This window comes from Eptatretus burgeri, chromosome 7 (genome assembly GCF_056783735.1).
Source record: "Eptatretus burgeri isolate ZD-2024b chromosome 7, Ebu_testis_v1, whole genome shotgun sequence".
In the NCBI taxonomy this organism is placed as follows: Eukaryota; Metazoa; Chordata; class Myxini; order Myxiniformes; family Myxinidae; genus Eptatretus; species Eptatretus burgeri.
Window position 1 is genome coordinate 65,292,915 of NC_140967.1, and position 27,906 is coordinate 65,320,820.

General features: G+C 36.1%; 1 protein-coding gene across 3 annotated transcripts in view; it reads left to right on the forward strand.

Annotated features, from left to right (window-relative positions):
• VIT (vitrin) overlaps positions 1-27,906 on the forward strand; it is a 107,871-nt gene that overhangs the window by 23,394 nt on the left and 56,571 nt on the right. The window contains exon 1 of one of the 3 annotated variants that reach the window (XM_085888846.1): positions 2,171-2,678. The exons of 1 other annotated variant lie outside the window; for it this stretch is intronic. The gene's annotated coding sequence lies outside the window, so the exon portion shown is untranslated. Of the gene's footprint in view, positions 1-2,170; positions 2,679-27,906 lie in introns of those variants that run through there. One more of the 3 variants, XM_085888848.1, reaches the window with a different exon arrangement.

Below are 27,906 nucleotides of genomic sequence, written 5' to 3' on the forward strand. Positions count from 1 at the left end.
ACACGCTGCGTTCAATCCATTTATTACGTACGCAGTTGACCTTTTTCCTTGGGTCACCGTCGGTATGAATTGAATTGGTATCGAAATAACCTGAACACAAAGTAATAAATGTTAACATCATGTTAAAAACCATTGGATTGTCAGTTCCATTGTGTTTAAAAATAAATTATTTTAAACATTGTTGATGAAATGACTCCTGGGGGATCAAAGGACCTTAGTATAAGTCTAGATATTCCTAAGTACGTGTTTTAGATCAGAGTAATATCATCATAGTCGTCAAGCGGGTTGAGGCAGTCTCTGAAAACACGTCTTACACAGTGACAATCGACCTCTTTGTGACCAATTTCCATGAAGAGCAGAATTTGGAAACTCAAAGGTTGGTGTTTACGGATGGGGGGGATGTGGGGGAGAGTGTGGAATATGCTGCCTTGAGTTTCAGGAAGGGTTGAAAGAAAAACTTAACGAATATTCGAAAATGCAACGATCCTCAAATTAATGATGTCCTTTAGGGGAAACTTGAGGAAATATTTAACTAAATCCTCAAATGTTTCCTAAAGAATGCTTTATGCAACCGGACCTTGGTCCTCAGAAGTTCTATAAAGTTTGGTGAAAATAGAACTGTTATAGTTTTGGCATCACGGGTCATGAAGTTTGTGATCAAGCTTCATCGAAATTGTGTGTGTGTGTGTGTGTGTGTGTGTGTGTGTGTGTGTGTGTGTGTGTGTGTGTGTGTGTGTGTGTGTGTGTGTGTGTGTGTGTGTGTGTGTGTGAGTGTGTTAGGAGAAGTTCGGAGTGTTCACATACAGCCTGACTCACCGACTGAGTTATGGACACCTCACGGTGCCAATACCTCACCTGAACAATTTTTGGCCCAGGTGAGCTAAAAACGGGACGAATCAAGCGGCCAAAGGACAAATGAATAGAAAGCACATCCTTTAGTTTTGCAATGACATTACGGATGGTGTGTAGAGGCTTGTCGGCGACACACCAATCCATGCAATGCAATCTTGCCAATCCTTTTCTCCCTGAAGACATCGGTTTACAAGAATCCAACCAACACCAACAGACTACTGGATTTTAATTCCTGCAACCCAATCAGCCACAAACGCAGTGCATTTTAAAGCCAATGCCATGGAATGGGTGTGCTTGGACCGGACAGATGAGGAGCCCTTGGGCTTTGTGAGCGTGACCAGGGACGATTCCATTTCATGAGGGTGATATATGACCCAGCAGCGCGTGTTTTCCTCCCTTGTTGTTCTATGACCACTTGAAAGAACCTTCCGCCCATCTCTGTCATGTTCATGTTCCTGGTGAGGGCCGCGCCTTCAAACCAAGCCGGACAGCCAGTGCTATGACGTCACTCACTATTTATGATGGAATGTTTACTTGGTGCTGAATATTCAATTTGATGGGGGAACAAAATGTAAAGGATGATTGTCCAGTTAAATTTGGCAAAAATTATTGGGCCAATAGGCCTGTAATGTCTGTGCCACCAAATCCTGAGCATGCTCACCCTCCACAAAACCAACTCCACCCGATCCAACCAAACATCCGCTCAATAGGAAGGACAGCGGTGAATTGGTATGTCACAGACTGGACATGAACAGTCACAACATATGAGGATTTGTTTTTGTTTTGTGGGAGGAAGGGAAGGGTGCTGGTGAGGTATGAGACGACATGTTGACGCCTAACAACACCCACAATTAGAGAATCAATATCTCAATAAATCTTGACGGCACAACATAAACACAATGGACACAAATTGCATGATTCAATTCCCGACTTACCTTCCATATCTGCCAATCCCTGAAACACTCCATCGCTCATCGCTTATTGGTACCTATCCATTGTGACGATATTTTATAAGTTTAATAAGATTTTGCTGAAAACTTAAACAGAAATAAATTGTGTAAGTTTGGCTTGTGTCGGTGATTGAGTTGTTGTGCGGGCCACAGACTTCCTGATCACTTGTTGCATGTGTTTTGTCAACTTTGCTAAACCACGAGCAAAGGTAATTCGAAGATCACGTGGCGCAGCATGTTGTGAAGGTGGTGTCGCATGGAAACTAACAGTGGAAGGAAAGGTAGGGAGAACGGGGTGGGAAGGGGTGGTCCGCCTTGACAAGTTAAAGGATTGCAGTGAGGGGGGTTGGAGAATGGGAGGGGCCAAGTATGTTCGAGTTCGGTTCCCTGAGAAAGCGCACAGCGAGAAGACAGACCCAGGACGAGGACCCAGCTGGGTTAAAGGACCACGATGAAAGCATTGTTGCTGAGCTTGGCTGCGGGGGGCAAAGAGAGAGCGTGTGAGTGAGCGTAGGGGGCTCAGGAGAGAGAAAGAGAGAGAGAGAGAGAGAGAGAGAGAGAGAGAGAGAGAGAGAGAGAGAGAGAGAGAGAGAGAGAGAGAGAGAAAGAGAAAGAGAAAGAGAAAGAGAAAGAGAAAGAGTCCACAAGGCGAGCCTGAGCCAGCCAAGTGGTGAAGTACAACCTTCGATACGCTTTCTGTCGACACTTGATCCTCATCTCTGTGCCCACATATCGGAGTACAACGGAGGGACGTTTAAATGGTGCACCTTGGGAACGTTTTATCAGCTTTTTATCTGTTCCCACTTGTTGGAAAGTGAACTTCGTGCTGAGGATCTAGTCTGAACTTGGAGCACCTTTTGGAACCACCATCAACAGGTAGACAGTTCCTAAGAAGCTACTTTGTACAATATGAATTCCTATTTCTGGTGTGTGTGTGTGTGTGTGTGTGTGTGTGTGTGTGTGTGTGTGTGTGTGTGTGTGTGTGTGTGTGTGTGTGTGTGTGTGTGTGTGTGTGTGTGTGTGTTTGCAGGATATGTGTTAAAATCGTGCATTTAACTTGGTATATAACGCAGCACTGAATTGTTAAATATTAATACAGTATATCTATAATGTAGTTTTAAAATTATGATTAATGTGGAGTTAATGTTGTTCGGGAATACGTACTGATAGGAACGTTTGGAGAATGTGGACACCAAAGGCTTTAACGGCCAAATAAGAAAAATGATTTTGTTTTCAGTACAGTACCGGACATGCATCTTTTAGTGCTTTTATGTGTGGTGAACCATGAGTATGACCACAGAGATAGCGAAGTGTTGGCTTCCTGATTAAGATGGCTGGCTTAGGATCTTAGGGTCCTGAGTTTGAACCCCATTGGGTGCTGAATTAAAACCAGGTGGGGTTGATTTAGCCTGACATCCTTCTGAGGTTGGTGAAATGAGTACCAGTGCACTGGTAGAGGGGCACAGCATTAGCAGCAAAGCCACACTTCCAAGAAATGATAGTTACCTGACAGCCAAGCTGCCATACACAAGAACAAAACAGATGACCACAGAGATGATCAACATTGACAGACAACCGATCAATAGCCAAGGACTAGTTGAAATTAAGAAACTACTACTACTACTATTACGCCACTTTTAAAGTTCCAAATTGCTCCCACATTCTTGACAAATTAGCTGGGTAACCTTTTTGGTGTAAATCTTTCATGCAATGCAATGTTATCATTATGAAGGAAGGGAGGGTCATTAGGAGTGGTTTTGTGCACGTTTCTGTCTATGCTGTCACTGATCACTCGCCAATAAACAGAGACCAGTCTGGCAGCTGAGGTAGTGTTGCCTTGGGATTCTCTTGTATGTACGACTTGTGAATGTTTTGCAGTTGTGGAGGAACTCTGGGAAGGCTTTGAAACAGCAAAGGGCTAACCTTGGGTAGCCTTATGCAGCTTTTTTCAACGAGACGAGCATGGGAGGGGCGCACACGCACACGCACACACACACACACACACACACACACACACACACACACACACACACACACACACACACACAGTGACAGGCACTTCACTGATCTCCTTTGGATAACAGTCCACACCAGAGCATGGCCTCCAACACGGAGGCTTTGGCCTCAACATGTGTGCTTGTCACACTCAACATGTTTCGATTTTCCCGCTGGTCACATCACATGCCTTCTGGTTGAATGGTTTGCATTAGCAGGAAGAATTATGTGGGTGGCAGATGGATGGTTGTTCTGTGGGGATATGCAGTTTTACCGTGTGAGACATAATCTGCGGCGATGCTCACCATAACAGTCAGGAGGTGTGTCTGACATATCTATATCTATATCTATATCTATATCTATATCGATATCGATATCATATAATGTATAATGTCAGGTATGGGAGCATGTGCCAGAGCAGCGCATTGCTGTGTCCACTTTCTGCCGGTACTCCAGGGGCCGCCATCTGACCATCTCCCAAGCAGATGCCTGGCCCATCTCCGTGAGATGCTAATCAACCTGCTGCAACCACGAGGCACATGGCTCAGCCTGTTGGCCTCCTCCATTCGCTGAGAGAATCTGATGAGCAGGATCAGCATCAGGAAAACGAGCCACATGTTTATACATCCGCAACTGACGCTCACGGACTGTGCAGGTAACAAATCTCTTCCGAGTCTCTCTCAGCAACCGCTCGTTGGACACAAAGTCTGACCAGCGATAGCCAAGCATTCTCCAAAGAGACCTGGTACCAAAGGAATTAAGTCTCCATCTCCCTGGTCAGGGTCCAAGTCTCACATCCATATACTAAGACTGGCAGCACCAAGGACATGAAGACTCGGACTTTCGTCCTCCCGCACAGGTACCGACAGTGCCCTATGATCCCTATGATCCCTATGATGGACCCTATGATCCATTTAATCCATGACTCCCCAGGCCCGACCCAGACGTCGATTGACCTCTGCCTCACAGCCAGCAGAGACATGAATATCACTGCCAAGGTAAGTGAATCTCTCCGCGACATCAGCATCATCACCACAAACAGGTACAGATAGGATAACAGCATCCAAGATGTCATTGAAAGCCTGGATCTTAGTTTTGACCAAGGAAACCCATAATCCCAGTGGCTCCGATCCTCATTCAGCACCTCGAGGGCCCCAAAAGAATATCTGGAGTCTCTGCAAAGATGACTGCATCATCTGCGAAATCAAGGTCAGAGATCTTGACATTCCCAAACGATGCACCACAGCTTGATCTCTCCGACATCCTCCCCAGAATCCAGTCCCAACAAGTGCTGAAAAGTGTGGGGGCCAGTACACACCCCTGATGAACTCCAGTAACAACTGGAAATAAGTCAGAGATGGTGCCACCACATCTCACAGCACTCTCAGTACCAGAGTAGAGTTCAGACATCAGATCGATCCATTTTTGTGGCACCCCACGAAGACCAAGTATCCTCCAGGGGGCATCCCGATTCACTGAATCAAAACGATTTACAGAGATCAACATAGGCTGCAAGCAGCCCCTGCTGAAACTCTCGTGTGCATTCAGTGAGGACCCGAAGAGCAAGGATATAGTCAATCGTTGACCTCTTTGATGTAAAGCCTGACTGCTCTGGATGCTGGTGCTCAAGCAGATGGTGGTGAACCCTATCGAGAATTTTATCCGAGCAAAGACGTTGCCCGGCACTGAGAGCAGCATCACCCCTCGGTCGTTGTTGCAGTCTTGGCGATCACCCTTCCCTTTCCAGAAAGGGACAACAAGGCCCCTCTTCCAATCAGTTGGGATGATGCCTGTGCTCCAGGCAGAGCACTAAACTGCATGCAAAGACATGAGAAGTTCAGCATCGATGCCACAGATCCCCTGGAGCTTTGCCCCATTTCAATCGGTTCACTGCAGCCTGTTTCCACCAACGAAGGTGGACCACAGTTGATTGGAGGGTCAGAAATAAGGATTGTAACACCCCTGACGTCCAACTCGACAGCTGGAGGATCAGCGTGGTACACCGCATTATATATTATGTAAACTCTCACTCACATTTCCTCAAAAGCCCTCTTTCCATGACACTATATTTTATTAAATTCTTCACCATTTCCTGTCTAATTCTGTTTTTCCCTGCCGACCTGCGAGTGAGCAAGCCAGTGGGTGGAACCTGAGATAATGCTTTTTTTCTCAGAGTAAAACTTTTTTAAAACTTTTATCACCATTATATTCATTATCTGCTTTACTTTTAAGGATTTTTTTTTTAAAAGCTTTACTTCATATACTATCTGTTTTTAACCTTGCTGATGAATCTTTTACGGTCGAAACAGCACTGCTGAAAATGGCTGTGGTGCTTACAAGAACCTCTCTTTATTAGCCCTCATTGGACTTAGTCCGAAATGGGGGGGGGGGGGGTGATGGATTTGGTTTCGATTTTCGTGTCCATGCATGCATGCGTCTGCAACCATGTCTCAGACATGTATGGATCAATTTTATTCGTACTTGCCACAAAGACAACACATGATGGTATACATATGCAAATCATGTTGTTTCACAATGCGATCAAAGATGGCCGACTAGCAGCCATTTTGTTACTTAAATGTGTCCCCATCCATTTCTCAAGACATACATGGACCGATTTTGTCTGTCTTGGAACAAACACAGTATATGATGGCATCCACATGAGTAGGGTGAATATACTGGTTCTAGCTCACTTTTCCCCATGTAAATGAATGGGGGATTTTCAGCGATTCCCTTTTTTTTCCCCTAAAAATAAACCCCCTTTTTATCCGTTTTTCCCTGCTGTGCAGGGGTTTGGCTTTTTGTGAGGCAATGTTTTATGGTCAGATGCCCTTCCTGGACGCCTCTTACAACACAGGGATATGGTACACCTATTCTAACCGGGGCATACACCGGGACCAGTATACTGGTACTCATTTCGCCGACCTCGGAAGGATGACAGGCTGAGTCAACCCCCTGGTGTTAATTCAGCAGCTGAACGGGATTCGAACTCGGGACACTGGGATCCCAAGCCGCCACCCTAACCACTAGGCCAACACCAGGCTTTGTATATATATATATATATATATATATATATATATATAACCAGGCTATCCCAAGGTATATTTATTTGTCTCCCCTTTTAACCTGGAGGTTGATCAGCTCACTCATTGAACCTATAAAGATTTGTTCATTCTCAAATTCCTTCAATAGTTTAATTTTCTTTGCACAATAATCCCCATCTAAAATATTGACAAACAAAACATTTGAATCTTTATATTTTTTAAGATACCCCTTTTGTGCCATTACGAAATGATAAACTTCTCTTAATGCTCTTGTTTGACCACCTCCTGAGCCACATATCATTTTGAGATTATAGTAAATTGTTTTTTCATTGTTCAATTGATAACCATCAAAGTTTTCAGTCCATTCAAGGATATTCATTTTTTTCTTTACATCCTCTAACTTACTACTTTTTAAATTGATTCGCTTATTTGTTTTATTTACCTTTGTTTTAGTTATTTTTTCAATAAGACTTATTTGATATTTTTCACATTCATTATGTTTTCCATTTATATACCAAGACTGAGATTTTCTCCACTCTTTAGTTTGATTAATACTTGGTTTAACCATTTATATATTGTGAAAAAACGCGGCGGTAGCCCTTAAAAAACCCTAACCCATCTTCCCATCGTTAAAACGCAATCTATTTTATACACTCTATCATACAATATCCATATGGAACACAATCTATTCCATTATCTAAAATAAATCTCTTATCATCAAAGGCTCCTAATGCCTTTTTATTTACTTCTTCACTATATATGTTATGTTTATAACTTCTTATTGTATTCATTTTCCTGTATTCTTCTTTCTTATTCATCAAACAATTATAATAATTTCTAAAAGTTATTGATTTCTTTATTACATATTTCTTTATTCCCTTTAACCTCTTATCAATCTGATCACCATACTTATAATCATATGCCTTTGCTCTCAATCCAATAAACTCACTCATTACTTTTCCACCCAACTCATCCTTAAACTTACCAATAACCTTTTCATTCTTTTTGGAAAATAACTCACTCTTCTTGCTGAAATTACTTGTATCATATACTCCAATATTTTTCCTCATATCTTTATAAACATCATCAGTTTTTATATCTAGGATAAAACTATCAGTGTCCATATACAACAATGAAACATTTTCACCATACTCTTTCTTTAAGTCATTATACAAATAATCATACATCAATATCTTTGATAAATCAAGAACTGCTGTTCCAATATAAATTGGTTTATCCATTACAATACTTTCCTTTTTCATATGAATTGCAGAAAAGTTCTCTGAAAAAACCTCTTCTCTCTCAAAACTTGGTTTATTTATCAATCTCGAAGCTTCTTTCCAAGATGTTGCGAATCTAATGTTTTGCCTGTTTCTAACATTTTCCATAGTCTTTCCAAATACAGCATTATTCATTAATTTATAAAAATCCCCTTCAAATTTTACTTTTGAATTTGCTCTCATATCTGTATTGAATTGAATATACTTTTTCACCCAAGGACTTTGTTTAAATTTTAAAACTCTGAATTTTAGCTACTCTCAATCCTTCTCTCAAAAACTGTTTTAAGCTTCTCTGATGCAAAACATATCCCTCTTTATCATAGAATGTTGTTAATAACTTTTCTGTTGATTTACCTTTAATATTAAAACTTTTATGATAATCACTTAACCATTCTTTCTTTGGGGTTTCTTTCTCGCATGCAAAAGGAAGATCTTTATGCTTATTATGAAGATCACTCGGGTACCTCAAATCAACTTCAAAATAATAACCTTCTTCTTCGTCATTCAATTCCTCTTGAGAAGAAATAACAACATTCATCAAAGCCTTTTCATAATCCTTTTCTTCCACGCACTCTAATTTACCATAAGGCAGAGATTGAGACATTGCCCATCCATACAAATTATTAGCATCAAAATACATCAAATAATTACTATCTTTTTCACTATCATAATTTGGAAGATATTTATTATTTGCTTTAGCATATCTTTTTGAACATACTTGTGATATTCCACCTCTCTTGGACTTCTCAATCATCAAAAGCATATCAACATCACTGATTAAATCTATATCTTGTTTTGTCATTTTCAACATTGCACTCCAAGCTAAACCAGGAGCTGTGAAATAGTGGGCAGGGTCTAATCCATAACAATTTTTATTATGACAGAGTGATCTAAAAGCTTCAAACACATCAGCTAACAATAAAACATCTGTTTTTAGATATAAATCATGATATTCTCCAAGGTTCTTTATCTTAAATAATTTCCATATTTCTTGTGCGTGTTTATATTCCTTATCACTTATCTCTTCTTCATAAAGGTTATTATAGAAACTTTCTTTTGATGGAAGTTGTGTTTCTTTAAATCTCATAAATGAATCCATATAATCATAAGGATAAATTCCCTTACTTGTAAGAATTTTCTCTTTACTTTGAATTTCATTCCTTGTTTGAATTTCCTCTCTCGTAAGAATTCCTTCTTTAATCAGAATTTCATCTTTAATCAGAATTTCCTCTTTAGTTAGAATTTCATTCATTGTTCGAATTTTCTTTATAATTAGAATTTCATCTTCAGTTAGAATTTCTTCATTAATTAGAGTTTCCTCTTTACTTTGAATTCTCTCTTTAATCTGAATTTCCTCTTTAGTGAGAATTTCCTCTTTTGGAAAGAATGAATTAAGATTTGGAAAAGAGTCCGTGGAGCTTAGATTTGATGCGAGGAAGGCTAGTGGTGTTCCCATAAACTTGTAAGAATCAAGAAACCGAATACGAGTTATAGGTTTTGTGAATATCATTTTTGTAAATGAAATATACTTTTGACTTGTGTTTGTTATGGCAGAAATATTCCCTGGTGTTTTTGAAAGTTCATTTATAAATAGATGTGTATCATAGTTGGCGCTGTTGTGAAGAAAGACTGGAATAAAAGAAGGTAATTTATAATTAAGATTACAACAGGAATGAGCGGGACCTCTATATTTACCAGTAAGATGACAATGATCCCTAACTTTAGACTCCTTAATTTCCCCCTCACAAATATGACAGATATTGTTCTTTCTAAATTCTCATTTTTCTTCTTTGGTTAATTTCATCGGTTCATTTGTTTCTTTCATTAATTTAGTGAGTCTTATACAATCCTTTTCTAATCGTTTTACAAACTCTTGTGAAGCTTTTTTTCCACGATAATGTTCAAGTTTGTTATACTTTTCTCCAACAGATGATTTGATATAATAACAGAAACCACAAGGAATATGTTTTTGATATTTATTTGTATATGATTCTTTTGGATTAGGAGAAGCAGTATTAATCTTTTTAAGGATACACTCAAAATCAGCGTATATCACAAAGGGGTGCATGATAGATTTATTATAATCTTCAAAAGAAATCTTTTCACCAGGTTTAGGCATTGTAATTACAGCTGATTTATGATTACTACAATATTTTGAATGTTGTTCTAATCGTTCTTTTGTATGAAATGAATTAAGACATCGCTTACAAGGATATATTTTGTTTGCTGTTCTGAATACCTGAGAAGAGATTAATCTTGATAAATTATTGATGTATGTGTAATGTGAATTCTTTCCAACACTAAAATATAAAACATCAATGTGTGTTTCTTCATTTTTATAGTTGTTTGAAATTTTTAATATTTGAACTTTGTTTGTATCCGTTAATCCATATACATTAATAGAAAGATTATTCTTTTTCTCAAATTTAGGAATATCTGTTAGTGGCATTGGGAATTTAAAATCTTTAATGTCCAAGGTATTCTCATATTTCATATATTGTTTTACTCTTTCTGAATTACATTTTGCTGGATGTAAGTGAGCAAGAACAGACCAGAGAAAACATTTATTATCATTGTTCTTAATATTAACAACTGCCTTCTTTAGTTTTATTTCTTTTGGTAATTCAATATAAGAAGAAGCTTTAAGAGGGTTTGATTTTAGAATGTGTATATCTAAAAAGATGATTTTTTTTAATATTGAATCCACTTCCTACCACTGTATTATCAAAATCCTCCTCTTGTTTTGATAGTTCTTCATAAACCCCACTATTCAAAAAATCTTGAAATGATGTTATAAAATGAAGATCTGTTCTCATATAAGGAGTTTGTTCTTCATCTTGTCTTTTCATATTCATTTTCACTCCCATATAAAACTTTAAAGTTTTCATTTCTTTTAATGTCTTTTTAATAAATTTTTCAACATCGGGTTTCACTATTTCAATTGATTCAGCTATTGATGATGGACCGGGTTCTCCAAATTGAAAAATCCTTATTTTTATATGCCCTTTAAATGCCCCATCAGTGTTTTCAATATAATAGTCTCCCTTTACTTTAAACTCATTTTTCTTGTGTTTTTGTGATTGAAGATGTTTATTATAACTACTCTTCAAAACATCCTTTGAACAGATATCACAATGTTTTCTTTCCAACTCAAGAGGAGATATTTTATGAAACAGATTAAATGTGTGTTTGTTGGTTCGGAGGTGTTTTCTATAATGTTTATATTCGTGATTACAAACATCGCAGTATGTTGTATTCACCATATTTATATAATAAATCTTTGCTTAAACTAAAATTTTCTTGATGAAAATTTCGTTTGTTTTACAGGTGAATCTGTGCTTAAAACCATTTTATCCTCCAACTTTTTCACTTAATAAATACAATGTTTCAAGACACAAAAGACAAGTTTCAATCAATCTCTTCATTTGTTAAAGATACTGAGAAATATGTCAAGGATGTAAAATTGAACAAAGATAAATATAACAACTATTGGATAAAAACTATTATGGTAAATAATATGAGTTCTTCAATTTCCTTCAGTGGAAGGGCTTTTAGTATACCTGGTAGAACATCAATTAAAGTATCTCTAACAAAAGTTTCTCCTCTCCTTCTAGTAATATATTCAAAACTAGAAAAAGCAATGAAACAAGAAAAAGTATCAAAAAACAAAAACCTTATGGATGAAGCTTTAGAAAGAAAAGATAAGACCATCTGTAATATGCAAGGAGAAATTTGTATTTTTTTCAACAACCCTAAAGATGTAAATCCTGATGAAATAAAGGATGTTAATATATCAGGTGAAATGACATTTCGTTCAATAGTAATTAACGTTCAATAGTAAAATTACCTTTAATATAAAAAATGTTGTCGTTGAATCTGATAATGAAAAAAAGTATATCGATATCGATGGTAATATACAACTGAAAGTATAGATGAATTTCACTTTAAGTAAAGTTTTACTTTATAAATATGCTAGACTTTCCTGATTCTTCATATGACAAATTTGAGAATTGTCCTGCATGTGAAAGACGGGGATTAAACACAGAGTCAAAAGCCTATAAACAATGTATATTCTGTGATTATCTTCTAATTAATGATAATAAAAAATATAAAAAGGAAAATAATTATTTTAGATTTACACCAAAAATGAATTACTTTACAAGATTGATTAGAGAAATGAATGTAAAGTATGAGGGTGATAACACACCTTTCCTTACAAGGGAAGAAACTGAACGTATAAGAGAAATGTTCAAAGGATTGTTGTTGTATATTAGTCATGGATGTAATTTTCAGGGAAATATCAACACAAGATATTGTTTAAATAAAATAATGGATTATCTTGAAATTAAACCTGAACTTAGGATAAAATATAGAGTTTCTAAAAAAGCCAATAATAAATTAAATAACCTGTTTTTCAAATATATAAATGAATGATTTTTTACCTATTTGGGAAAATAAGATAAAATTTAACAACCATAAAAATCTCCCAAATTCATTAAGATGTCTCATAGTTGGTTCAAGTGGATGTGGAAAAACCTGCTTACTTTTAAAAATGCTCCTCACTCCCAACTTTTTAGATTATGATCATTTAATAATTTTCACAAAGTCGAGTTTTCAACCAGAGTATCAACTACTCTCACAAGGTTTTAATGCTGGTCTTCAAAAAGAAGATATAATCGGTTTATTTAAACGCCAAAAAAACCTAAATGATTATAACATTGAAGATATAATTCAACTATTTTGTGATACACAGAGATGTAAAAAGAAATCAAATCCTATAACTTGTATTCTTAGTGATAATACGGATGATATACCGTCTCCCCAAGATTTGGATAAATCAAAAAAGAACCTCATTATCTTTGATGATTGTGTTAATGAGAGAAACCAAACGGTAATGGACAGCTACTACACAAGAGGGAGACATTCTTCTTGTAATTGTATTTATCTTAGTCAATCGTACTTTCAACTTCCTCGTCGTTCCATCAGAAACAATGCTAATACTTTTATTTTATTCAAGTTAAATTCAATAGATATCAATAATTTTTGGAGAGATAATTGTTCTACATTATGTAGTAAATAGAAATTTGAGGATTACATGAAGCATACGACTGAAAAATATAAATATATTGTTGTGAAACAAGATGAGATATTAAGGGATATATTTTTTGTTTTATAAACAATTACATATATAAATGACAACTATTATTATAAATCTTGTAGGTAAATCTGCTTCTGGAAAAAACTTTCATAAATCAAGGTTCTTGTGTAGTACAAATGAGAATATTGTAAATTTACTTAAAAAACACCCCGTGATACGCATTGTATCAACAACAACTAGAGCAATAAGACCTGGAGAAGTAAAAGGTGAAGATTATCACTATATTTCAGTGGAGGAACATATGCGATTGAGGAATGAAGGCCAAATGTTTGAGGAGGTTTCTCTTGGTAAAACAAAATATTCACATTGTAAGAGTGAGTTAAGGAAACTAAAATCTTGTGGTGTTTGGATATTAGAAACTAATCCAGAAGGAACGAGACAAATTATTAAACATCTGAGTGGAGTGAAGATTTTATCATTCAGTTTTAATGTTGATGAAGAAACTCAACACAAACGTATGAAAAGCAGAGATGCAAGTATCAGTGAAGAAGAAATTACAACTCGCATTAATGTTAATAAAGAATTTGATGAAATATTTAAAGAAAAGGATTTATTTGAACACATCTACTTGAATGATGAAGAAAAGGAAAATTTCCCTGTTGATCTTTACAATACATTAAATTATATTTTACAATAAATAAATGGATGCAAAAGAAAGAGCAAGAAGATTTAAGGAACATCAAGAGTTGGTTTCAAAAGTTGTAAAACAACAGGAAGACATAAAGAAGAAACGCAGACAGAAACTAACTGGCGAAGAAGCATTTGAAAGAAAACAAGAGAAATTTTTTAAACCACTTTTAAAAACTTCCCAAGAAAAAATGAAAGATGTTTCCACAGTTCCCACAGTAGAATATACTCCTAAAAAACTTCAAATGTTAAAAGATTTCAGTCAAATGACGGAGGAAGAATTAGAGCATATTGGAGAATTAGAATATCATGATGAAGAATTATTTCAACAACTGGAAGAGATTAATCAACCCCTGATTATATTGTGAATGCTGTTCAAAACAATGAATATTCAGCGGATTCAAAAACCAAAGCAGGACTCATTCCAACAGAACAACCAGCAATATTTCATCTTGTTCAAGAAAAGGTATTGATATTTAATGATGAATTAAGGTTCTTGGGTTCTGCTCAACCCCCTGTTAAACTAACTCCGAGATTAATGTTTCTTCTCACAAAAGATGGAAGACAAGGTTCAACTGTGAGGGATGAATCAAAGTATATTGATAAACCATTGGATATGGAAAATAATGATGATAGAGTATATATTGATCTGCTGAACACTCTAAATTATAAGGTTATTCTTTCTGGTAAAAGTAGGAAGAATGAGAAGGAGAAACACATTATTCAGGCTTTAAGTATCCTTGGTTCAGGTGTTAGTTTTCTTCCAAATGACTCATCGCAATTAGTTAATAGACTGTTGTTGTTGTTAGGCAGTAAGAAGGCTGGAAATAACAATTGTTTTAATGAAGCATCAGCCATTTTAGACCAGTTGATGAACATGAAAATAATTAATAAATCTCAATATAAAGACATTTTATCTCATATTAAATAAGATGAGAAGCACAATCCTTAGTTTCAATTTCACAACAAGCGACCACACATCTTCATTCCCATACCCACTACAACTTGACACAACAAAAGAATATGAGGCATCTTTATTGTCCATGGAAACTTATAATACCTTATTTAATATAACTGATAAAAATGACAAGTTTAGTTATAATCCCGGAAGTGGATACAAAACGATAACAGTCTCACCCGGAGCATATGAGATTTCTCAAATATCTTCCGAAATTGCTCGTCTTATGAAAGAACAGGGTGATGAACCAAAAAATATTGTTATAAACATTCAAAAACATACTTCAAAATCAACGATTAAAGTTAAAAATAACTACAAGGTTGATTTCACAATTGATAATTCATTTAGAGAGTTATTGGGTTTCTCCTCAAAAAAGATTGAAACTAATGGGACATTTTACAGTGATAATGTCATTCAAATATCCTCAGGAATAAATTCGGTGTTAATTCACTGTAATTTGATTGATGGTGCTTATAATGATGGAAAAAAAAACAAATACAATATTTTCATTCAGCGCATACTCAACCCCAATTGGTTATAAATTCAATATGGAACCCAAAAATTTGGTTTATCTCCCTGTGTCAGGAAAAACCATACACAGAGTAAATTTTAGGATAACCGACCAAGATAATCGTGTGATTTCTTTTAATGGAGAAGTTATATCTATCAGAATTCACCTACGTGAAGTTTTCCAATAAATAAATACGATGGTTATTGTGAGGAAACACGAGTTGGGAAAATATAAAATAATTACAGGGGATGGGATGTTCCTTTCCCCATACTACAAGGGTGAAGGTATGTATCTTGGTAGAGGATACTATAAGCCTAAGAGACAAAGGGGTGTTGGACATCAATTTAGAGGAGATGGGATAATTGATACTCTCATGGGTATTGGTTCAACTATTCTTAAACATAAAGATCTAATTGGTTCAACTGCTTCTGCTGTGGGAAATGTAGCAGGTGCTGTAAAGAGTATAAAAGATGCTCAGAAGGAATCTCATAAATTACAAGCAATAAAAGAAATTAAGAAAGGCAAAACTCAGTTGTCCCCCAAGAACGACAGAAAATAATTCAAATACTTGGATCAGGGTTTCAAAAGTTTTAACATCTTTTTTCCTAAATAAATACAAGTATGGAAGCAATTGATAGTATCTATGATTTGGATGATACTATTATTATCTCAAACTCCACTAAAAAAGAAGATTACTTCAAGGTAAATGCAATAACTGGAACAGACTGGAATACGAATGGTACAAAAAGTTTTGAAATAAATAATCAACAAACCTATTTGAATCTCTCCGAAAGTTTCTTGTTGTGTAAATTTAAATTCACTAAAGCTGGGAATAACACAAACGCTACACTTGTAAATGATTTCTTCTAGAAAATGTTTGATAGTGTGCGTTTGTATATTGGAACACAAGAAGTTGAAGCGGTTGATTATGTCTCTGCTGTATCTGAAATGATAAAATTTACACTCTATACATTCAGTGATAGAATGGGAAAGGGGTCTGTCGAAGGTTTTATTCCTGATATGTCAACGGGAACAAACACAGACCCTGGATATATTCAAAGGAAAGGAGCGTATAATGATGATACAAAAGGAGAAAATAATTTTACTGTGGCGGTTCCTCTTGAAGGTATATTTGGATTTTGTGATCATGATAAAGTTCTGTATGGTCTTAAAATTAGATTTCAACTACAAAGGAATGATAATGAAAATCGATTGCTTTTTGGTGTTGGTAGTGCTTTTGGTGATCAGAATAAATTTGTAATTGAGGAGATGAGTTGGTATATCAGTGAATATACTCCTAATCTTAAAACAGAAGAGATGTTGAATCGAAGACTTAACTCAAAGAAACCACTCAGTGTATCATACCTCAAAAGAAGATGTCAACACGTTAAACTCAATCAAACTACTTACACGTGGAATTTGGGTGTTCTGGAAGGAAAGCCACGATATCTGTGGATCATTTAAAAAAAGCCAGATGGTGATACTGCGACTGATAAGAATAATGCATTGAGTGATAATGCTAAGGTGAAACAACTTCGCGTTTCTCTAGATGGAACATTTTATCCACGAGATAGATTGGAAATTAATTGGGAAAAAAATGATTTTGCTGAAGCATACAAGTCTTACCAAAAGGTGTGTGAAAGTAATGGAAATAAAGAACCTATTTTGGATATGACAGCATTTAAAAGTTTGTATACAATCTATGCGTTTGACCTGAGTGCGCAAAAGGAAACTATAAAGTCTAATCGAGTGGATACTTCCCTATACATTGAAAGAGGAGAGAGTGAAGAAGTTGATACATATTGTTTGCTTTTGGAAGAAACAGAATTGCAGATTAATACAGATAATGGTGTGATGATTAGTCTCACATAATTTTTTGTTAAATAAATGAGTGGCAAAGTACCAACTGGGGTATATGTTAATCAAATCAATCTTCATAAACTATCATCTTGTGTTCAAAATCAAAAGCCTTGTACGATTAACGTTAATACAATTCAGAGAAAAGGAGCAGTAAGAATTGATGTTTTGCTCACAAGAGAACAGGTTAAAATCTTGAATGACACTGGCTCACTTAAAATTAAAATGACAAAACCAATGTTGAAAAAATATTCAATAAGAGAGACGAGTGGAGGATTTCTCCCATTTCTAATTCCTTTATTTGCTGGTTAAGTGCGGTTGGAGCATTGACGGGTGGTATTTCAACAGCGGTGAAAACTGCCAACGAAAGGAAGGCTCAACTCCAGGCTCAAAAAGAATTGGAAAGACATAACAAAGAGTTGGAGAAACAAGTTAGTGGAAGTGGTGTAATTGTAGATTTTGCTGAAAAACCTGAAGGTCTGCCTGATAAAGCGAGATTGTTCGTTGGAGATATGCTTTCTTCTATTGCACAAGCAGGTGTAAAATTAACGAAAAGAGGTAATGGATTATATCTTTCTAATAAATAAATGAGCATTGATGAGTGGTTGGAAAAATTTGGAAAGAATACAACATCAAATTTACAACTTGTCAAATATTGTAAGAAATTAAAAATTCATAATGTGGTTATTTGTATGAGAGATGAATTAACAAATGTGCCAAAACATACAAAGAATATTATTATGAACTTAGAAGATAATAATGGGAACGGTTCTCATTGGGTTTGTATTTTTAATAGTCAAGACAAATATTATTTTGATAGTTTCGGTCTTCCACCACCTGTTGAAGTTATAAAATTCTTACAGAATGGTGTTTATCAAACATTTCAAGTCCAAGAATTAAATTCCAAGTGTTGTGGTCAAATATGTCTCTATGTGTTATTTCAACTCAACAAAAATAAAAAATTTTATGATATTATTTTTAATCTAATATAAATGACTTATGTTGGTAAAGATGGTTCTATCTTTGGTGTATCTCAAGAACTGGATATTGATTTATCAAATTATTACACAAAGGCACAGGCTGAACGACATAAATATAATATAACCAAAAATATTAACATGAAGAATGCTTTTAAATTAAAAAATTATCCAAGCCCGACTGACGCGAATGACTTGGTGAGATTAAGCGATTTATCACAATATATATCCTTAAATAAAACAGCCGTGTATTCCAAAGATACAGAAGTGTTGATATTATCTCCAGGTCATACAGAATTCACAGTTCGAATTAAAATAATTTTTTATAAAGAAGGGCGTATCGTTTGTATGAGAATAGAACAATGGGGGTATGATATGAATGATTTAGGGTATAATTGGTCATTTAAAATTAACCTCGAAGACCTGGAACAAGTAAATCAGTCTCGTAAGGAAGAATATTATCCACTTGGTATCGAGAATGAGTTTTGTGGGGCTACGATAAGTAAACAACAAATAAAAGAATTTAATAAGGGTAAATATAATAATGGTTTTGCCCTTGTTTATCTCATGAAAACAGAAAAAAACAGGATTATATGTAATAAGTAAGGAAATACAAAATGATTTAACTATGGGAAGATGGGGAGGTGTTTCGTGCCATAATATTATTCTAACATATATTTCTAATACATAAATGACAGCAAGAAGGCTTCAAGAAAATTATCATTTCTGTGTCCAAGCATACCTTCAAGAAAAGGGTATTCGGTATTTTAATAAATATGTTCTACAACATAAGAATGAGGTATTTTCAATAAAAGATTGGCATTATGCTGATGTTGATAAACCGACAACTTTAGATTTAATTAGAATGTTAAATAATGAAAAAATTATAAAGTTAAGAAAAGGTAAGGCTCTTTTAGAAATTCAAAAGAAATTTTATTGGTTTCCGGTTGTAAAAAAAATTATTTTCGATGCAGGAATAACAAGAAATCCTGATGAATATATGTATAATATTCTATGGGGTGTAAACGATTCAAGGATAGTAAGGGATGAGGAAGGAGTTGAAGAAGAGAGGGAAGAGGAGGAAAATGAGAAGAGAGAGAAGGAGGAGAGGGAGAAGAAAGAGAAGGAGGAAAGAGAGAAGAGAGAGAAGAGAGAGAGGGAGGAAAGAGAGAAGAGAGAGAGGGAGGAGAGGGAGGAAAGAGCGAGACAAAATAAATATCAAAATATGGAAACCAGTGAGATTCAAAAAAGATTGGTGGTATTACAGAAAATAACTCAACCCACCGAGGAGGAAAACAAAGAATTGACAAGTCTATTTGCAATACTTTCAACAAGACTATTGTCATCGACAAGCTATTCATTTTAATTCAAGTTTTTTCTTCAATAAATGGAGGAGAGAGTGAAGGCATTTCTAAGGATTCTTTATGTTTTAAAAATTAAGATCCAAATGTGCATGTTGGAAACTAAAAAGGTTTTTGCACTCTGCAGGAATTTTTCACATAAATAAATGAGTTATTGTCTCAAATGTAAAAAGAAAATTAATACTAAAAATATTTCATATATTAAAAGTAAAAATAACAGGGTTATACAAAAAGGTATATGTTCGGTGTGTGGTTCAAAAAAAAATCAATTTATCTCCAAACACAACCGAGGAGGAGATATACAAAAGTTTTTATCAGGAAGTAAATTTACAACTACTGGAATACCAGGGGAATTACATCTTCCAGGGTATTCTTTCTGTGGTCCAGGCACAAACTTGGATAAAAGATTAGATGAGGCAGACAATCCTAAATCCTGGAGTCAGCCTATCAATAGAGTTGATGAAGTGTGCATGAGACACGATATTGATTATGGGAATACCACAACGTTGGAAGAAAAGCATGAAGCCGATTGAGAAATGTTGTATAATTTGTCTCTGATACAAAATCCAACCTTGAGAGAAAAAGTTGATCGGTTCATTGTGAAGAAGATGATCAGTGCTAAATTGAAACTTGGGCTTGGAAATTCAGAAAACTTATAGGCTCTAATGATGCCATTAAGACTGAAGAGCAATTAGCTGATGAATTACATAAACCAATATTCACAAAGTTTCAGAGAAGGAAAGTTTATTCCAAGGAAGTAGATTATATCTGGTCTGCTGATTTGATTGAACTCAATAATGATAAGGGGTACAAGTATGCTTTAACCGTTATTGATTTGAGGAGTAGATATGCGTGGGTTGTCCCTTTAAAAAACAAAACAGGTAATACTCTTATGTTAGCTTTTCAACAGATATTTAATAAAAGTAAGAGAAAACCTAAAAAATTGAGGACTGATGAGGGTAGAGAGTTTTATAACAAGACATTTATGAATTTTCTAAAAAATAACAGTATTACATTATACAGTACCTTTAATGAAGGGAAGGCAGTTGTTGTTGAACGTTTTAATCGTACCTTAAAAGAGAGACTATATAAAAAATTCACACAACTCGGTTCACAACAATGGTCATCTTTTATTCAGGATATTGTGGATAAGTATAATGACACGATTCACACGTCAACAAATATGAAACCATCAGAAACATTTACAAAATTAAAATATGAAAAAGAGATGAATGTCAGAAAACCTAAGTTCAAAGTTGGTGATATCGTAAGAATATATAGGTGGAAATCTCATTTTGAAAAAGGTTTTACTGAACGATGGACGAAAGAACTTTTTAAAATTGTTGATGTAATAGATACGGTTCCTTGGACTTATAAAATATATGATTTGGAAGGGGAAGAGATTTTAGGTTCATTTTATTCACAGGAATTACAAAAGACAAAGATAAATTGAAATTTTTTGACTCCGCCCCTTTTCACTCCACCCACACAAACCCCGCCCACACAAGCCCCACCCACACAAACCCCACACAAACCCCACTACACACAAACCCCTCACAAGCTCCAATAAATTGAAAATGTTTGACTCCGCCCCTTTTCACTCCACCCACACAAGCCCCGCCCACACAAGCCCCGCCCACACAAACCCCACACAAACCCCACCACACACACACAAGCTCCACACAAGCTCCACACAAGCTCCACACAAGCTCCACACACACAAGCTCCACCCATATTCATCATATTCACATAATTAGTGATTAGTTAATTAGTTCCCCACACACAACATGTTTATTTAATTAAAAAATTATCCACCCATCCACACAAGCTACACTCATCCACCCATCCACCCATCTCTCCACCCATCCATTGATCCACACAAACCTCATCCACATTCACCCCTCCCACATAAGCTCCACCCACATAACCCCCTGCCCACATAAACCCTTCCCACATAAACCCCTCCCACATAAGCCCTGTCTACACAAGCTCCACACAAAAACTCCACACACATAAACCCTGTCCACATAAACCCCTCCCACACAAGCTCCACCCACATAAACCCCGCCCACACACACCCCGCCCACACAAGCCCCACCGAAGCCCCGCCCACACAAGCTCCACCCACATAAACCCCTCCCACACAACTCCCACCCACACAAGCCCCACCCACACACACCCCGCCCACACAAGCCCCACCGAAGCCCCGCCCACACAAGCCCCTCCCACACAAGCCCCACCCCCCCTCATCCCCCCTGTGCGCCCCCCACCTTTGACCCACCACCTCCCTCATCCCACCCCCCACCCTTCCCCACACACACACATGGGGAGGGGAGGGATGGGATGAGGGGGTGATGGGTCATTGGGGGGGCGCACCTACCCTCCCTTCATGTCTTGATTCTCTTTTTGTAATTCAGAATCAAGTAATTGTATACAAAACAAATATAATTTATTAATATTGAAAATATTAAATATTCATTTGCGAGAATGTATAATCTTTCCCAGCAATCTTCTCCAGATGTCTTGTGATATCGAAACTCAGACACCATATTCTGTTTTGAAACAAAAAGTGGATAATAATTACATGGTAATATGAGTAAGCCTCGTTGACCACTGAATTAACACACCAGGAGCCTGTCATCCTTTCAAGGTCAATAAAATTAATTCCAGTTTACTGACAAAACCGCATCCAAACTAATGATGCAACCAACATTAGACGACATTCTAAAGAGAGAGTGATATTAATAATAATTCAGAAACATTTACCTCCAGAAAATCATGTGTTGTACAAGATTGCTTCAACAGCTGATGTTGTGTGATAGTGCTGAAAAAAAAAAAAATAAGTCAAGGGTATAGATGAAGAGACAGACAGAGAGAGATACAAACAGACAGGGAAAGCAACACACACACACACACGCACACGCACACGCACACGCACACGCACACGCACGCACACACACGCACATACGCACACATAGACACACACACGTGTCTCACCATTGGTTTAATTCATTCGAGATCAGAGACCAGTCATTATAAATCATTGATCTCTTCAATAAGAGCAGAGAGAGGTAGGTAGAAAGACAGACACACACACACACGTGTCTCACCATTGGTTTAATTCCTTCGAGATGATAGGACGTGATAAGACTTCGTGCCACTCATTGTAAATGTCTTTCAATTCTCTTCTAAAATCATTGATCTCTTCAATAAGAGTATTAATTTCATGAACCACGTCGTGATATGTAAACTCAATTTCTTCCAATGCCCTGTCAGGGAAAAAATATATATATCAGAATTATCATGATTTAATTAATAATCATTTGCTTCATCGTTCAAAGAGAAAACCATACACAAACTTACCAACTCTGTAGTAAGCTTTTGTCTTCATCGAAAGAAAGATCGCCCATGTCTCAGTTGTAAAAATGAAAATCCCGTCTGGCAGAAACTTTGTCTGGTGAATCACTTATAAGGCAACGACGAGGAAATTACCTAAGCATTGGGTGCGGCCACAGGAAATGACAGCTTGGAAAATAACTGGGCGATTGTATGAATCATTTACAAAACATACTTAAAATGGTTTTGATTCAAATGTTTTCAGTTCGTGTTCTGAGATAAAATATAAACACGAGACCTTGTCTCACAGAATAGTTCCTATTTTTTCACAGCATGACTGTCTAAAACCACACAGCACGACCGTGTCAAAAAACACTTCCTCATTTTCACGGCATGAACTGAAAACATTTGAAACAATTTACTATAATCTCAAAATGATATGTGGCTCAGGAGGTGGCCAAACAAGAGCATTAAGAGAAGTTTATCATTTCGTAATGGCACAAAAGGGGTATCTTAAAAAATATAAAGATTCAAATGTTTTGTTTGTCAATATTTTAGATGGGGATTATTGTGCAAAGAAAATTAAACTATTGAAGGAATTTGAGAATGAACAAATCTTTATAGGTTCAATGAGTGAGCTGATCAACCTCCAGGTTAAAAGGGGAGACAAATAAATATACCTTGGGATAGCCTGGTTATATATATATATATATATATATATATATATATATATATATATATATATATATATATATATATATATATATATATATATATATATATAAATATATATATATATATATATATATATATATATATATATATATATATATATATATATATATATATATATATATATATATATATATATATATCTACAAAGCCTGGTGTTGGCCTAGTGGTTAGGGTGGCGGCTTGGGATCCCAGTGTCCCGAGTTCGAATCCCGCTCAGAATCCCGCTCAGCTGCTGAATTAACACCAGGGGGTTGACTCAGCCTGTCATCCTTCCGAGGTCGGCGAAATGAGTACCAGTATACTGGTCCCGGTGTATGCCCCGGTTAGAATAGGTGTACCATATCCCTGTGTTGTAAGAGGCATCCAGGAAGGGCATCCGACCATAAAACATTGCCTCACAAAAAGCCAAACCCCTGCACAGCAGGGAAAAACGGATAAAAAGGGGTTTATTTTTAGGGGAAAAAAAAGGGAATCGCTGAAAATCCCCCATTCATTTACATGGGGAAAAGTGAGCTAGAACCAGTATATTCACCCTACTCACGTGCACCTCACTATATTTTGTGATCTGATCAAAGATGGTTGACAAATAGACTGGCGGCCATTTTAGTTTACATAAATATGGGCGAGCCCTTTAACTCCGTACAGCAAAATTACTAAAACAACGGAGGCTATGATATTTCAGCTCATTTTTACTTGTTCATGTTAATTATTCCTTTTCTCTTCTTTTTGTTCATTTTCCTCTCTTTTATCTCGATCATACTCTCAATTTCTCTCTTTCTTTTTCTATGTGTCTATGGAGAAATTAATTTTTACAAAACATTTTTGCAAGGCTCACTTGGCTGTGCCTGAATGGGTTTGAGTGTGGAGAAGTAGCTGCTGAAACCATAATCCTATCCCAGTTCCTCCTGATGACTCTATCCTTGCTGTTTGCTTATTCAGGTTCCTTCTGATAACTCCAATCCATTAGTTGATCTTTCATTATCTCCACCACCGAGAGTGGTAAGAGATTATGTTTTTACCACTGTCTGTTTGTTTGTCTGTCTGTGAGCATAATAGCTCAAAAAGTTGTGGATGGATTCAGACAAAACTTGGTGGACAGGTTTCTGTGGATGACAATGGTGTTTTAACCGGAATTATCATGGTGTTTTAATTGCAATTTACAAGGTGTTGGAATTAGCAAGGTGTTTTAACCGGAATTAGCGAGGTGTTTTAATTGGAATTAGCAAGGTGTTTAATTGGAATTAGCAAGGTGTTTTAACCGGAATTAGCAAGGTGTTTTCGCCGGAATTAGCATGGTGTTTTAACTGGAATTATCATGGTGTTTTAACTGGAATTTACAAGGTGTTGAACCGGAATTAGCATGGTGTTTTAACTGGAATTCGCAAGGTGCTTTAATTGGAATTAGCATGGTGTTTTAACTGGAATTAGCAAGGTGTTTTAACTGTAATTAGCAAGGTGTTTTAATTGGAATTAGCACGGTGTTTTAACGGGAATTTACAAGGTGTTGAACCAGAATTGGCATGGTGTTTTAACTGGAATTAGCAAGGTGTTTTAATTGGAATTAGCAAGGTGTTTTAACTGGAATTAGCAAGGTGTTTTAATTGGAATTAGCATGGTGTTTTAACTTGAATTAGCAGGGTGTTTTAACTGGAATTAGCAGGGTGTTTTAACTGGAATTAGCAGGGTGTTTTAACTGGAATTAGCAAGGTATTTTAACTGGAATTTACAAGGGGTTTCAACTGGAATTTACAAGGGGTTTTAACTGGAATTTACAAGGGGTTTTCACTGGAATTTACAATGGGTTTTACTGGAATTAGTAAGGTGTTTTAACTGGAATTAACACTGTGTTTTAACTCGAATTTGCATGGTGTTTTAATTGGAATTAGCAAGGTGTTTGAACCGGAATTAGCAAGGTGTTTTAACTGGAATTAGCATGTTGTCTTAACTAGAATCAGCAGGGTTTTAACTGCAATTAGCAAGGTGTTTTAACTGTAATTAGCAAGGTGTTTTAATTGGAATTAGCACGGTGTTTAATTGGAATTAGCGAGGTGTTTTAACTGGAATTAGCAAGGTGTTTTAACTGGAATTAGCAAGGTGTTTCAACTGGAATTAGCAAGGTGTTTTAACTAGAATTAGCAAGGTGTTTTAACTGGAATTAGCATGGTGTTTTAACTGGAATTAGCATGGTGTTTTAACTAGAATTAGCAGTGTGTTTTAACTGAAATTAGCAGGGTGTTTTAAGCTGAATTAGCAAGGTGTTTTAACTGGAATTTACAAGGTGTTTTATCTGGAATTTACAAGGTGTTGAACCAGAATTAGCATGGTGTTTTAAGTGGAATTAGCAAGGTGTTTTAACTAGAATTAGCAAGATGTTTCAACTAGAATTAGCAAGGTGTTTTAACTGGAATTAGCAAGGTGTTTTAACTAGAATTAGCAAGGTGTTTTAACTGGAATTAGCATGGTGTTTTAACTGGAATTAGCATGGTGTTTTAACTGGAATTCGCAGGGTGTTTTAACTTTAATTAGCAGGGTGTTTTAAGTTGAATTAGCAAGGTGTTTTAACTGGAATTTACAAGGTGTTTTATCTGGAATTTACAAGGTGTTGAACCAGAATTGGCATGGTGTTTTAACTGGAATTAGCAAGGTGTTTTAATTGTAATTAGCAAGGTGTTTTAATTGGAATTAGCATGGTGTTTTAACTGGAATTAGCAAGGTGTTTTAATTGGAATTAGCATGGTGTTTTAACTTGAATAAGCAGGGTGTTTTAACTGGAATTAGCAGGGTGTTTCAACTGGAATTAGCAGGGTGTTTTAACTGGAATTAGCAGGGTGTTTTAACTGGAATTAGCAGGGTGTTTTAACTGGAATTAGCATGGTGTCTTAACAAGAATCAGCAGGGTTTTAACTGGAATTAGCATGGTGTTTTAACTGGAATTAACATGGTGTTTTAACTTGAATTAACAAGGTGTTTTAACCGCAATTAGCAAGGTGTTTTTACTGGAATTAGCAAGGTGTTTTAATTGGAATTAGCATGGTGTTTTAACTTGAATTAGCATGGTGTTTTAACTGGAATTAGCAGGGTGTTTTAACTGGAATTAGCAGGGTGTTTTAACTGGAATTAGCAGGGTGTTTTAACTGGAATTAGCAGGGTGTTTTAACTGGAATTAGCAGGGTGTTTTAACTGGAAGTAGCATGGTGTCTTAACAAGAATCAGTAGGGTTTTGACTGGAATTAGCATGGTGTTTTAACTGGGATTAACATGGTGTTTTTACTGGAATTAGCAAGGTGTTTTAAGTGGAATTAGCAAGGTGTTTTATCTGGAATTTACAAGGTGTTGAACCAGAATTAGCATGGTGTTTTAACTGGAATTAGCAAGGAGTTTTAACTGGAATTAGCAGGGAGTTGTAACTGGAATTAACACGGTGTTTTAACTAGAATTAGCATGGTGTTTTAACCGCAATTAGCAAGGTGTTTTAACTGGAATTAGCATGGTGTCTTAACAAGAATCAGCAGGGTTTTAACTGGAATTTGCATGGTGTTTTAACAAGAATCAGCAGGGTTTTAACTGGAATTTGCATGGTGTTTTAACTGGAATTAACATGGTGTTTTAACTTGAATTAGCAAGGTGTTTTAACCGGAATTAGCAGGGTTTTAACTGGAATTAGCATGGTGTTTTAACTGGAATTAACATGGTGTTTTAACTGGAATTTACAAGGTGTTTTAACTGGAATTAACATGGTGTTTTAACCGGAATTAACATGGTGTTTTAACTGGAATTTACAAGGTGTTTTAACTGGAATTAGCAAGGTGTTTTAACTGGAATTTACAAGGTGTTTTAACTGGAATTAGCATGGTCTTTTAACTGGAATTAACAATGTGTTTTTGCTAGAATTAGCAAGATGTTTTAGCTGGAATTTACAAGGGGTTTTAACTGGAATTAGCAAGGTGTTTTAACTGGAATTAGCAAGCTGTTTTAACTGGAATTTACAAGGTGTTGAACCGGAATTAGCATGGTGTTTTAACTGACATTGGCATGGTGTTTTAACTGGAATTTAGAAGGTGTTTTAACTGGAATTGACCTGGTGTTTTAACTGGAATTTACAAGGTGTTTTAACTGGAATTAGTAAGGTATTTAACTGGAATTTACACGGTGTTTTAACTGGAATTAACATGGTGTTTCAACCAGAATTAGCAGGGTGTTTTAACTGGATTTAGCAACGTGTTTTAACTGGAATGAGCAAGGTTTTTCAAAGTGCCAAGAAGGCT